Source organism: Protopterus annectens, chromosome 7.part1 (genome assembly GCF_019279795.1).
Source record: "Protopterus annectens isolate FY-2018-M chromosome 7.part1, PAN1.0, whole genome shotgun sequence".
In the NCBI taxonomy this organism is placed as follows: domain Eukaryota; kingdom Metazoa; phylum Chordata; order Ceratodontiformes; family Protopteridae; genus Protopterus; species Protopterus annectens.
In genome coordinates this window covers 56,513,458-56,526,813 of record NC_056740.1, presented here as the reverse complement: position 1 = coordinate 56,526,813, position 13,356 = coordinate 56,513,458, and the positions used below count along the sequence as shown (strand labels likewise).

The 13,356-nt window shown below is 40.8% G+C and overlaps 1 protein-coding gene across 2 annotated transcripts in view; it reads left to right on the top strand.

Annotated features, from left to right (window-relative positions):
- MGLL (monoglyceride lipase) overlaps nt 1-13,356 on the top strand; it is a 1,112,320-nt gene that overhangs the window by 617,529 nt on the left and 481,435 nt on the right. The gene's annotated exons all lie outside the window — the stretch shown is intronic.

The following is a 13,356-nucleotide window of genomic DNA, read 5'->3' as shown; positions in this document are numbered from 1 at the left end:
CCATGTTTGTATGACTAGTGAGGTATTCCCTCATAAATTCTACTCCAATGGTTTGGTTAATGCTTGTATATAATGAAACCACATCTAAAGATGCAAAATAGAATGTCCTTTCTCCTAAAATGAAGTGACGCAACTGTTCTAACAGATGCCATGAGTCCCTCAAATATGACCTAGTCTCTTGCACTATTGGATTAAGCCACTTGTCCAACCATATTGAGATGAATTCAGTTTTAGAACAACTGGCTGAGACAATTGGTCTAAATGGTATATTCTCACTAGATTTGTGAAGTTTGGGGATACCAAATATCGTGGCTAGTCTTGGAAACTCATTGATCAAAAAGTCGTAAACTGAATTGTCAATATTACCTTGGGTGAATAGGTCAAATAAAATGTAATCAACTATTTTGAAACATTCCAAAATATATTCTTTGGTAACTGTCTTATAACAGCTCTGATCACTGAGCAAGGACTTCATTGCTATACTATAATCTCTAGCATTCATTATAACAGTTGTGCCTCCCTTGTCAGCTTTCATTATGCGCCATTCACTCTTGTTGGCAATGTAATCCAAAGCTTTACGTTCATCAAGGGACAAATTTTGCACCATATTTTGACTGCAATTTCTCATATGTCTAAAACCTTGTTCACATAATTTACCAAACACCAACAAGGTGGAGTTCAAAAGGGGATTATATGTACTCTTTTTCTTTAAGACATTTCCCCCAAGGTCAAACTTGACTACACCATCATAAATATACTTTAAATTAAGTTTTCTAAGATACAACTTAAAGTCTACTATGAGTCTAGGAATGTTCACATTGTTGGAAGGAATGAATGAAAAACCTTTCTGGAGTACAGTGGTGATGTTAGAAGGCAAACAATCATGAGTTAAATTTAAAATAGTGATGTTATAATTCAATTCTTTTTGCAATTCTTCCCCCTTCCTTTGTTCCTCATTTGTACTTTCCCAGACCATCTTGGAACTTTGGTGTTCCCTGCTTTGTCTGTTAAAAAAGGACCACTTTTGTTTCCATTGGAAACCACATTTGCAAAGGATGTGTTAACTGTTGTACTATTAACAGTCCCAGAGTCATTTTGGTGACTGTTATCAGACAGAACACACTGTTGCACAGGTGACATATTGTTGTTGACCTGATTATCACTATCAGTTGTAATGTTCTTGTCCAGTCCATTTAACATACCCCCGTTGATTATTTTCTTTTTCACAGGGTATGCAGTGTTGTTGTTATAAGCCACCAAGTCCCTTTTTAACTTCTTTTGCTTCCTTTCCACAATGGAAGCTGGAACCCTGTCTAGTTTAGCGTTTATACTGAAATACAAAGTCGCTCCCTGATTGAACACATTGGAAGCCCTTATCTTGGCATCCAATGATTCTATTTGTTCTTTAAGTATGATCAATTCGGCTTTGTAATGTTCGACTAGAAAATTCATAAAAGCCAGACCTGTATTGTTGAATAAATCAACCAACTGGTTGTAAAGTCGATCACCCTGTGCTACACAATTTGGAAATTTATAACTTCTCAAACCAAAAGGAACACATTTTAAACGCACGTTTTCCTCAAGGTAAAATATTTCCAACCAATTTTGATCATACTTAAAGAACAAACAGAATCATTGGATGCCAAGATAAGGGCTTCCAATGTGTTCAATCAGGTAGCAACTTTGTATTTCAGTATAAACGTGGGTGAATCCTGATATACGTACAGGAATGGATTATTGCTATTATACAATGACAAGACAAATGACAGAAATTAATAAAAGTAGAGATTGTCAGTTCAACGAATTAACGCACTAGCACCAAAGATATATATAAATAGTTTAACAAGCAAGCAGGTGTTCCCTGCTTTGTCTGTTAAAAAAGGACCACTTTTGTTTCCATTGGAAACCACATTTGCAAAGGATGTGTTAACTGTTGTACTATTAACAGTCCCAGAGTCATTTTGGTGACTGTTATCAGGCAGAACACACTGTTGCACAGGTGACATATTGTTGTTGACCTGATTATCACTATCAGTTGTAATGTTCTTGTCCAGTCCATTTAACATACCCCCGTTGATTATTTTCTTTTTCACAGGGTATGCAGTGTTGTTGTTATAAGCCACCAAGTCCCTTTTTAACTTCTTTTGCTTCCTTTCCACAATGGAAGCTCGAACCCTGTCTAGTTTAGCGTTTATACTGAAATACAAAGTCGCTACCTGATTGAACACATTGGAAGCCCTTATCTTGTCCTCCAATGATTCTGTTTGTTCTTTAAGTATGATCAATTCGGCTTTGTAATGTTCGACTAGAAAATTCATAAAAGCCAGACCTGTATTGTTGAATAAATCAACCAACTGGTTGTAAAGTCGATCACCCTGTGCTACACAATTTGGAAATTTATAACTTCTCAAACCAAAAGGAACACATTTTAAACGCACGTTTTCCTCAAGGTAAAATATTTCCAACCAATTTTGATCATACTTAAAGAACAAACAGAATCATTGGATGCCAAGATAAGGGCTTCCAATGTGTTCAATCAGGTAGCAACTTTGTATTTCAGTATAAACGTGGGTGAATCCTGATATACGTACAGGAATGGATTATTGCTATTATACAATGACAAGACAAATGACAGAAATTGCTTACCTTTCTAAAATAATGTCTTTGTATAATAGCACTTCAGTCTTCTTCAGTACTGTCTTCTGTAGGCTGATGTACTGTGCATGTGTATCGGACTTGTGTTCCCATGCTTGCACTGAACATGTCCCGAGTCTCGAGATCCTCCCTCTCCCATAATGCATTGTACCCTCTGTAATCCCCCATATCTTATTTGCCACTATTGTGCCAAGAAGTGATCCAGAGTCTTGAGTTTTCAGCTGACATAAGTGATATATTTAGAAGTTAATATTTCTTCATAATATTTTCTGTGATACACCTATAAAAGTTGTATTTTTAAGTTTTTATTTTTATTTTACAATGTAATTTTATTATTGAATTTATTTTGACTTTTACATCATGCGTAAACAGTAATATAACTGTTTAGTTATTTTATTATGTATTTTCATGATTTTAAATGGTTGTTGGGTTATGACAATCCATGTCAGGATGAGTCATTCAGTATCCATGAAATTAATATTCATGAGATCAAATTGGTGTATCACAGGATTGGATAATTTGAATTAATTAGTACTATTTAAAGGCTGTTAGTTTGAGAAATGGTGTTCTGAAGAAGTCTATGGAGGATAGATGAAAGTGCTTAACCTGATGTACCAATAAAAGACAGTTTTGGCATTTTCTGTCTCTTTTCTTGGAACCGGACACTCATTTTTCACCAGTTATATCACATTTATTGACTGGCATGAGTTGAATTGTTGAATAGCTATATCCTCTCCTCCTAGTATTCTGCAGGTGTTAGGGACTGCTCTTTCTCTCTCTTTTCTTTAATTTTCCATGTAGTGCTGTTGGCACTTTTTTCTTTAGAAAAAAAAAGTAAATAAGTTGTTCTTTCTATTTGTTCAGCTACCTTTCATAGTGTAAGCTTAGTTTGTGTTAAGCTATTTTCAGCAGTGTAAGTTTACTTTTGTGTGGAAAGTTGTTAAGGATGTCTGACAAGCCAATGGGCTTCAAGAGATGCACTTCTTGTGAGCACAAAATCCCAAATTTGAATGCCCACAAGAAGTGTGTCTATTGCTTAGGAGCTAGTCATTTGGAAGCAGACTGCCAGATCTGTGTAGCCTTTAACCCAAGGGCCCTCTCAGACATGAGGAAGAAGCTGATACTTAAGGGACTGTTGCCTTCATCTGGGGCTCAAACCCCAGCAAAGCTTACTATTTCTAAAAAACGTAAGCGGCGAGCCTGCCCAGTCTCCTCGAGGGTTTCTTCAGAAGTCCATGAAAAAAGACACATATTGTTGGATCCATCAACTTTGGATATGACCCATGCTAGACATTTTCAGGATCCAAAAGCCCCTTCAGATTCGAACAAAACTAGGCCTTCTTCGGATCCAAAAGCCTCATTGGAGCCAAGCAAAACAAAACCAGTTTTGGATCAGTTAACTTCCTTGGAGCTGACAGATACTATGTGCTTATCTGGTTCCTCCACTCTGAGCAGGACAACTTCGGATCCTAAGGTTTTGGATCCGAAGGTCCAGAGCTGTACTCTGATACTACTCTCTAAACTAGAGTCTCCGGTTCCTTCAGTTCCTCCAGCTCAGGTATTCAGAACTTCTAAATCCAGGCACCCTTCCACGGCCTCTTCCTCCAGGTCTTCTGTGAGTTTTTTGATGCCGATATGGACAGGATGATGCAGAGGTTCCTCATGGCTCAGATACAGATGGTGTTTCTGCTTTCTCTATCTCATCTTGGATCCATGAGTGCCCCATCACCTACCTTACAGTCTCCTTTTCTAATCTGATCCCTGGTTTCGGAAATCTAGGATCCAGGAATGCCAAGAGAGTCGATGATGGATCCGAGGAAGCTCCCCTCTTTGATTACTACTATGAACATGTCAGCTCTGTTCTTCATTTGTCAGATCAGAGTGGGTCCCTTATCCGAGACATTGGCGCTGGCCCTGGGGGATTGGCTTTGGCTCCAACCTTGTTGGATCCCTCCCTTCCTCTTGGAGATTTGGCCCTTAACAGTTTGGGTCTGATTCTCTCTGAAGGTCTCAGATCTGGAGTGGACTCTGCTCTCTTCCCTCTGGCAGGTTCAGTTCCAGGGGAAGAAGAGGGAGTCTCTCTGGGTCCATTGCTTTCTAGGTCAAAGAAAGGGCCTTCACTAGAATGTCTTCTCAGTCTGAGAATCCTTCCCGTCCTTCATCTGGTCTGAGCATTGAGCCCATACATCTCCCATTAACCCTCTAGACTGTTTCCCAGCAAGGGGTCCCCCTTTCTTCTGATACCTACCCTGAACACCCCACAGAGAAGATCTCTTGTAAGAAAAAGTGCAAGAGGAGACACTTAGATTTCCCCCTTGGAATCTTTGATTGAGGATACTGATTTCGATGAAGGAGAGGGATCTCACCGATCACCAACTGATGTCATCTCTTTTGGAGACATCCTTGAACTCCTAAGGCAAAAAGGTGGCTGGTGTTCCCAAAATCATTCTTCAGAGGAGTCAGTATTTCTGGTGGCTTTTGTGGTGGGCCTGTCTATGTCCTGGGTGACCCCCCCCCCCCCGGCAGACTAACTCATTAATTTTGTTTCTGGATGAGCTTGGAAGGAGCTGGACACAGTTGAGCTGATCCCAAAATGTCCAGACAAGTTCGTTAGTCCACCCGCTGACCACTTACTTTGGAGTAAAGGTGTCCCAGCTGATGCCATTGTTGTGTCAGCAGCCACAAAAAAGGAGCTGGTTGAACAGAGCTCATCTGTTCATTCCCCAAACAAGAAGTCTTAGGTCATGGACAAACACTGGAAAGCTTGTTTATGCCTCAGCTACCCTCACACTGAGAACATTGAACTACTTGGCACATTTTACATGTTTGCAGAGAGATTTGATGAAAGAGTTAACCATCTCTCTCAAGAGACCTTGTTGGAAGAGGACCTTAGAAAGGTTTCTCCCCAACTGGCCACTCTTTCTTCCCTTGCAAATTCTCAACGAGGCTGATTTTGCACCCGGAGGAAGGCTCCTCACAAGTAGCTGGCACAGGCATAGCCATAAGGAGACATGCTTGGATTAGATTTTGTGATTTTGCAGAACCCTTTAAGGCATCTTTCATTAATGCCCCCTTTGAAAGTTCATCTTTGCTTGGACTGTCTGTTAAAGAAACACTTGCCTACTGTAAGAAAGATGGGAAAACCTTGTCTGTTGTGAGGATCAAGTTTTCTACACCCCCCCCCCCCAGAGAACCTTCTCAAGGAATCAGAGAGGTGGGAAGAAGACTTGGTTTAGGAAATCTCAAGGACCTTTCCAGGATCTGCACAGAGATGGTTCCTCCAGCGGCAAAGGAGGAGGTTTCAACTGTAGACACCACCCTAGAGGCAGGGGGTTCTACAGAATCAGGGCATTAGGGAACCCTTTCTCTCTAAGCCCTATTAGCACTCCTGAAGTGCTACCCGACTGTCCATGCCTGGAGGCAGTCAGATGATGTTTATCATGGCACATAGATGCCTGGACAAAGATCACAAAAAAAGTCTGGGTGCTAAAAATAATATCCAGAGGTTACTACATTCCTTTTTCTCCTTCACCCTCAAGTGCCAGGGAGATACTGCCTAATGTGCCACCCAGTCAGAGGGAGTTTGCCATTCAGGAAGTTCAAAAACTTCTAGAAAAGAGTCATCCAAGAGGGCCTGACTGAGCAAACAGGATACGGAACTTATTCATTCTTCTTTTTGGTGCCAATAAAAACAGCGGACCTAAGGTCAGTACTAGAGCTCAGCAGCCTAAACCTCTAGTTCAAGAAGTTGCAGTTCCAAATGTTTATGGTTCAGTCCATTCTGCCTCTTCTGCACAAGGAAGATTGGATGTGCTCTATAGATCTCCAGGATGCATATTTTCGTATCAAAATGGACAAATTTTCCAGGAGGTACTTACGCTTTTAGCTGGGGTCCAATCATTACCAATTCAGAGCACTGCCCTTTGGGCTCACCGCAGCCCCCCTCTCCCCCCGGTGCTTACTAAATGTATGACAGTCATGGTGGCTCACCTGAGGCTAAAAGTTTTCCAGGTGTTTCCATACTTGGACGATTGGCTCCTTACTACACCAACAAGGCATCAACTGATTCAAACCAGGGAATACCTAGTCCACATCTTCAATTCCCTGGATATTTCAATAAATCTAGAGAAATCAAACCTGACTCCTGTGCAAAATCTAGAATTTATAGGAATGCAGCTGAACACTTCAGCACAAATAGTTTTGTTACCTTTACATCATATAAGTACTCTCAGAAATGAAGTCCAGGACTTGTTAGACCATCCAGCTCCAACAGCAAAGTTAGCCATTAGAGCACTAGGATCTATGTCAGTGGCCATCATCCTAATACCTTTGGCAAGATTTTTTTATGCGAGTCCTTCAGTGACACTGGCTGTTCAGTGGTCTATGCTTTACCAGTCTCTGTCTGCTCCTATCAAACTAACCCCAATCTGCAGAAGTTATCTCCAGTGGTGGATGCAGTCAAACGATCTATATATGGCCAGGCTGTTCCCGCCCCTCAATAGTGACATTGACCACAGACTCTTCCCAGTTGGGGTGGGGGATGGGGCATTATTAGGGACCAAGCTGCATATCAGTGTTCTGGAGATGACAGCAGTCCTTCTCATGTTGCAAGCCTTTTAGGAACTACTCCCTCTGGAGACTATTGTGATTCATACAGACAACATGTCAGTTGTCTGGTGTATAAAGTTTGGAGCTTTTCTCCCTGGGCCTCTACTGAAAATAGGCTCTGTTTTAGTCAGACTTTCCTGGTCAACAAATGTTAAATAAACAAATAAATAAACAAATGAGAAGGACCCCAGTCTTACCCATTATGCAGAGAGGCCATGAGGGTTTGGGAGTGAGTGATGTCATCAAGCCACTTTCTTATTGCAACACACATCCCTGGGGACACCAGCATGTTAGTAAACAGGCTCAGCAGGTCCATTCTGACTCCGTACAAGTGGTCCCTCATTCAGTCAGTAGTGAATAAGATTTTCAACCATTGGGGCCAGTCTCGCTGCAACCTTTTTGCTTCTCTCCTGAACAAGAAATGCAGCAATTACTTTGCTCTGATCCCCCCTGAGGAGGAGTCACAGAGGGATGCTGTAGTTCATGACTGTCCCCCGGGCCTCCTTTATGCTTACCCTCCTTTACCTGAAATCCTGAGATTTCTACAGAAAGCCAGCAGGCTGAAGAGCACAGTTATCCTCATTGCCCCCTCTATCCTTGTCAGGTATGGTTCCCCTTCCTATGGTCTCACCTCAAGTATTCCCATGGATACTGGATCCCAGTTAGGACCTTCTCTCACCCATCAGAACATCATCAGCCTAATCTGCACACCCTAAGACTAACCTCAGAAAGTCCAGGCAAGATTCTCCAGTTCACAACATAATCTTGGCCTCTCAGAAGGCTTCCACAAAAAAGGTATATAACAGTAAGTGGAAAAGATGTTCAATTTGGGCTTCAAAGGAGAATACTGACCTATTTTCAGCTCCTACGCCAGCTAGTCTCCTTCTAAGTTCACTTTATTATGAAGGCACCTGTTTTTCTACTATAAAGCTACATCAGCTGCCATTTCTAATTTTCATTCAGGAATAGGATCTTCTGCTATTTCTTCATTGAGATTATGCAAGGCTTTCATGTGAGGTATCTTCTTATTATGACCACCAATAAAAGTTCCTTCTCCACCTTGGGATCTTACAGTTGTACTTCAGAGTCTCACTCAAAAGCCATTTGAACCAGCTAACAGTGTGCGACTTGAAATTTCTTTCCTGGAAGACAATATTTTTGTTAGCCATCACTTCAGTCAAAAGAGTATCTAAATTACAAGCCCTATCAGCCAAATCCCCTTGCATCATTTTCATAAAGATAGAGTTTCCTTAAGAAATAACCCTTACTTTATGCCTAAAGTAGTAACAGAATCCAACATTAACCAGTCAATTCAGTTACCTGTTTTCTTCCTAAATTATTCAGAGTAGAATAAATGTTACATCTTCTTGATGTTCATAGACAGTTGCATTTCTATCTGCCAAGACAAAAATGCACAGAAAGCCCGATCAACTATTTATAGCTTTTTCAGCTAATCGCTTGGATCAAGCAGTATCCAGGATCACCTTGGCTAAATGGATAACTGATTGCATTTCTACTATTTACTACCAAAAAGGTATATAATTACCTCATCCACCTAAAGCTTACTCTACGAGATCCATGGCCACTTCATCAGCCTTTTCTGCCAGGCCTTCAATTGATGAGATATGTGCTGCGGCCCCTTGATCTAAGACTCAGACATTTGTCTCATATTGAAAAACACAGACAAGCAAAGCTCAAATACCAAGAAAAAAACTGCCAAAGTGGATCCAACAAAAAGACGCCAGTCGAAGTAATAATCCCAAAATACTTTACTGTTTGTGAGTGCTTTCATGCATAAGATACATGCACTTCTTCAGACAAACTAATAGCAAATGCTTCAGTACTAATATAGTCCCTCTAACATTTCACATAATTGAATCATTGATTTAATTAGTTAATTAACCATCCCTTTAAAATAACCTACTGCAGTTGAACATTTCTCAGTAGAAAAATACTAAGTATATATACCCAGTCTTAACCATGACAGAACATCAAAAAATCAGGAAATTTTTCCCAAACAAAGTATATACTTCGTACCCTTAACTTCATTTTTATTTTATAAACATTAACAATTCATCTAAAACACACCCGCTAAAATACTAAGTGAATTATATTTTGTTATGTATAAATATTATACAAGGAAGAAACTGTACAAACTATTTTATATGAAATTTAAAAATACATTACATTAAAAACATTGTAACATTATGCATTCATTACCTTCATCTCATAAGAGATTTTAACTTTAACAAACATTTGATGGAACACATTTCATTAATGCCTGGGTGAATATAGGCACTAGTTTTGAGCTGCCACAATAGCTCAGATTCTTCTAGTTTGAGGTAATGTTTATAAAATAAAAATGAAGTTAAGGGTACGAAGTATATACTTTGTTTGGGAAAAATTTCCTGATTTTTTGATGTTCTGTCATGGTTAAGACTGGGTATATATTCTTAGTATTTTTCTACTGAGAAATGTTCAACTGCAGTAGGTTATTTTAAAGGGATGGTTAATTAACTAATTAAATCAATGATTCAATTATGTGAAATGTTAGAGGGACTATATTAGTACTGAAGCATTTGCTATTAGTTTGTCTGAAGAAGTGCATGTATCTTATGCATGAAAGCGCTCACAAACAGTAAAGTATTTTGGGATTATTACTTCGACTGGCGTCTTTTTGTTGGATCCACTTTGGCAGTATTTGTCTCACATTATAAAAACAAGGCAAGACTATTAATTCCTTAAACAAAAGCATATACCAGCATGTCTACAGCATCAGAAAGAGTGACAATAAAAGTGCCTTAGCGAGGCATTCTGGTGTTTGCTCAGGTTTTAAGAACTTCAAGATCTTAGTTTTAGAACAGATTAAACTTGGAGTATTTCCCAGGGACTGTATGAATCATTTATTGCAGCAAAATATGTTTTTGCAGCTGCATTTTGATGATGCCACCAGTTTCCCTGGTCTAAACGAGACAATTTCTATTTACAGTGAACTGAAAAGGAGCACTAATAATTGCTGAGTGTTGTTTTTTATTGTTTTGAGGACTTGATTTATTATTATTTTTCATTTTTTATCTTATTCATTCATTCATTCATTCATTCATTCATTCACTTATTTAGAGTTGTTCTATGGGAACAGTGTTGCTTTAAGTGTTGGAGGGATATACAACATTGGCACCTTTAAGTATATATTGACTGTAACATTGCTGATGTTCTTCGTGTTTCACTGTTGCAGTCATCACCTGTGGGTTATCCCTGCTGTGGTAGCCCTCGGCCGGTCCGAATACCAGAGTCAATGTTTTTCTGTGTCGCTGCTGTCACTTGCTGTCTGACGTCAGGTTGTCAGTGCTATAAAGGAAGGCAGCTGATGCCATTACATCAGTCTTTCTTACCGTGGGGCCCATAGCAGAAGCAGTTTGCAAGTGTGCCAGTCGATCACTACCACAGTTTGAATTACAGCTGAAAATGTCTAAAGCTAAGTGCACAGTTGGGGATCCTTTTATCTTGCACTAACTGATGTCCGAAAAAGTTAACAATTGTCTTGCCTGTGGAAAGCAAATACCACACCAATTCTTCCATTCATACTGCGTCACTTGTTTAGGTCCAGAACACGATATCCCCCGTTGCCATTTCTGTGCCCTCTTTAACGGGAGAACCTTTTGTTGTGAAGCTCTTATTGCAGCCAGGTATTTTCATCTTCCATCTTTGCATTCCAAAATGGCATCTGTCAGCCAACAATCCGTAGACATTCTAAAAAAAGTAAGAATAAAGATAGAGACAGATCACACAAGGCTAAGCCTTCTGAGGACTCTACCGCTAAGCAGGTCATCTGTTCTCGAGAATCCAGTGAGACACCTTTGCAGCCCCTGATGCCCGATTTGATAAGTTCACAGACCTCTACTGAGACCTTTTCAGAATCTGGTATGCTGCAGAAATCTTCTTCATTTTCCGAGCCTTTGCTTGTCTCTGCCTTGGTTGGGTCCGGAGCCGCGATGCAGGCACGGGCTTCCAAAGAGGTTTTTCACACCACCGAATCTAGACAAAAAAGATGTCTTCTCCTTTGACTACCATTTCTCTCAGACCGATGGATACTCTTAGTCCTAGAAGCAAGGCCACTCTTAGGAAAACTACCTCTGGCCACCATTTTACTCATGCTCCACCACCCCAAGCTCAAATGCTTAAAATGGTGGAGGATCGTATCACCCTTATCAGGGGTAGCCAAGTCACACCTTCTAAAAGGAAAAGAGACCTTTCTCCTGAAATACTGACAGAGCAGGATTCTGAGGAGTCTGATTATTCAGATTTTGAAGAGGGACAACAACCTGTGACTGCTTATGAGGATTCAGATGCAGAGGAATCCATTCCTTCTGCCTCCCCACCAGAAGATATTTCCTTTGGGAAAACCCTTCACACCCTCAGGGAACATTTCCACTGGGAATCCCAGGACTTCCCTCAGTCTAAGAAAAGACTAAGAGAGTTTCTAGACCTGCCCCAGCACAGACCCTTGGCCATTCCTCCAAGCTTAGAGGTGGTTGATGATGTCTTCCATGAATCCAGCTTAACTCCTGAAGCCCTCCCACCTGCTTTCAGAAAACCTGACAGGTATTACAGAGTACCAGATTCTCACAAATACCTGTACAGAAATCCTGCTGCCGACCTGGAAGTCATTACACAGGGACCAAAAGGAGCTAAGGCTAGTTCTGCAAAGAATCCTATTCCTTCTGACAAGGACTCCAGAGCACTGCACAGATGGGGTAAAAAGTATACACCTCTGCAACCGTAACTATCAGAGCACTCAACTGTCAGTTCCACATGTTAAAATATCAACAATACACTTTGGAACTATTAAAACAAAAGCTTTCAACCTTTCCTGACTGTGTCAATTTGAAAGAGTTAGCAGATTTACTGCACTCTACTGGTCAAGTGGCTAAACACTCATTACACTGTGGATATGACACCCTAGAAGCCTCAAGCAGGGCAGCAGTGTCAGCATCTGTCATTAGGAGACATGCATGGTTGAAGGAACAACTTCTCCCTGATCATGTCAAATCTAAATTATTTGATGCACCCTTGGATAAGGACCGCTTGTTTGGAATAAAAGCAGAAGAGGTGCTTAAAGAGATGGAAGACAAAGCAAAATCTATGCAAACAGTAAAAGATTTCCTTTAGGTACAACCTCCTAGGTTCAGCAGGAATTTTCCCTCAGAACACTGGTCCTTTCCTGCACCTAGCAGACAGGGACAAGGTAAGCCCCACAGGCACAGACCACCCAGACTCCTATCCCGTGGACAGCAGAGAACCAAACAGTGGACCACTTTCACTCCAGAGGCAGGGAGTTCTAAGCCATCCCTCTATGGCAGAAACTCTTAATGACTCCCTCTTCCCTCTCTGCCCTCTTTTCACTCACCAAAAACTAGGAGGAAGGCTCTCCCTCTACAAATAAAATTGGCTTTCTGTAGCAAAGGACCAATGGGTCTTAAATATAATTTTTCAGGGATACAAATTCTCCTTCAATGAACTTCTAATTCCAAGAGGGTACCCAAAGTTACCTCCAAATCAGTGGTCAGTGGCATTGAAATAAGTCCAAACTCTCATATCCCAGTGGGCAGTAGAACCTGTCCCCTCAGATCAAACAGGCAAAGGCTTTTATTCCAGACTATTCCTTGTTCCCAGAAAAGAGGGAACTTGCCGCCCCATCCAGGATCTATCCATTCTGAACACCTTCTTGGTGGTCCCCAAATTCAGAATGCTAACTTTGCAGCAACTGCTGCCTATGCTGATGAAAAATGCCTAGTTAGTTACCCTAGATCTAAAAGATGCTTACCTCCACATCCCCATAAGGGAATCCTGAAGGAAATTCCTTCGCTTCAGAGCAGGCTCACAACACTTTCAGTTCTCTGTGCTACCCTTTGGCCTATCTACTGCTGCCAGGGTATTCACCAAATGCTTAGCCCTGGCATAGAGTTTTGCAGACAGAAAAATATACAAATTTACCCTTATCTGGATGACTGCCTCATTCAGGCAGATTGCAAAGAAAAGCTCCTCAAGGACCACCTCTTTGTCAAAACCCTCCTAACCTCCTTAGGGTACACC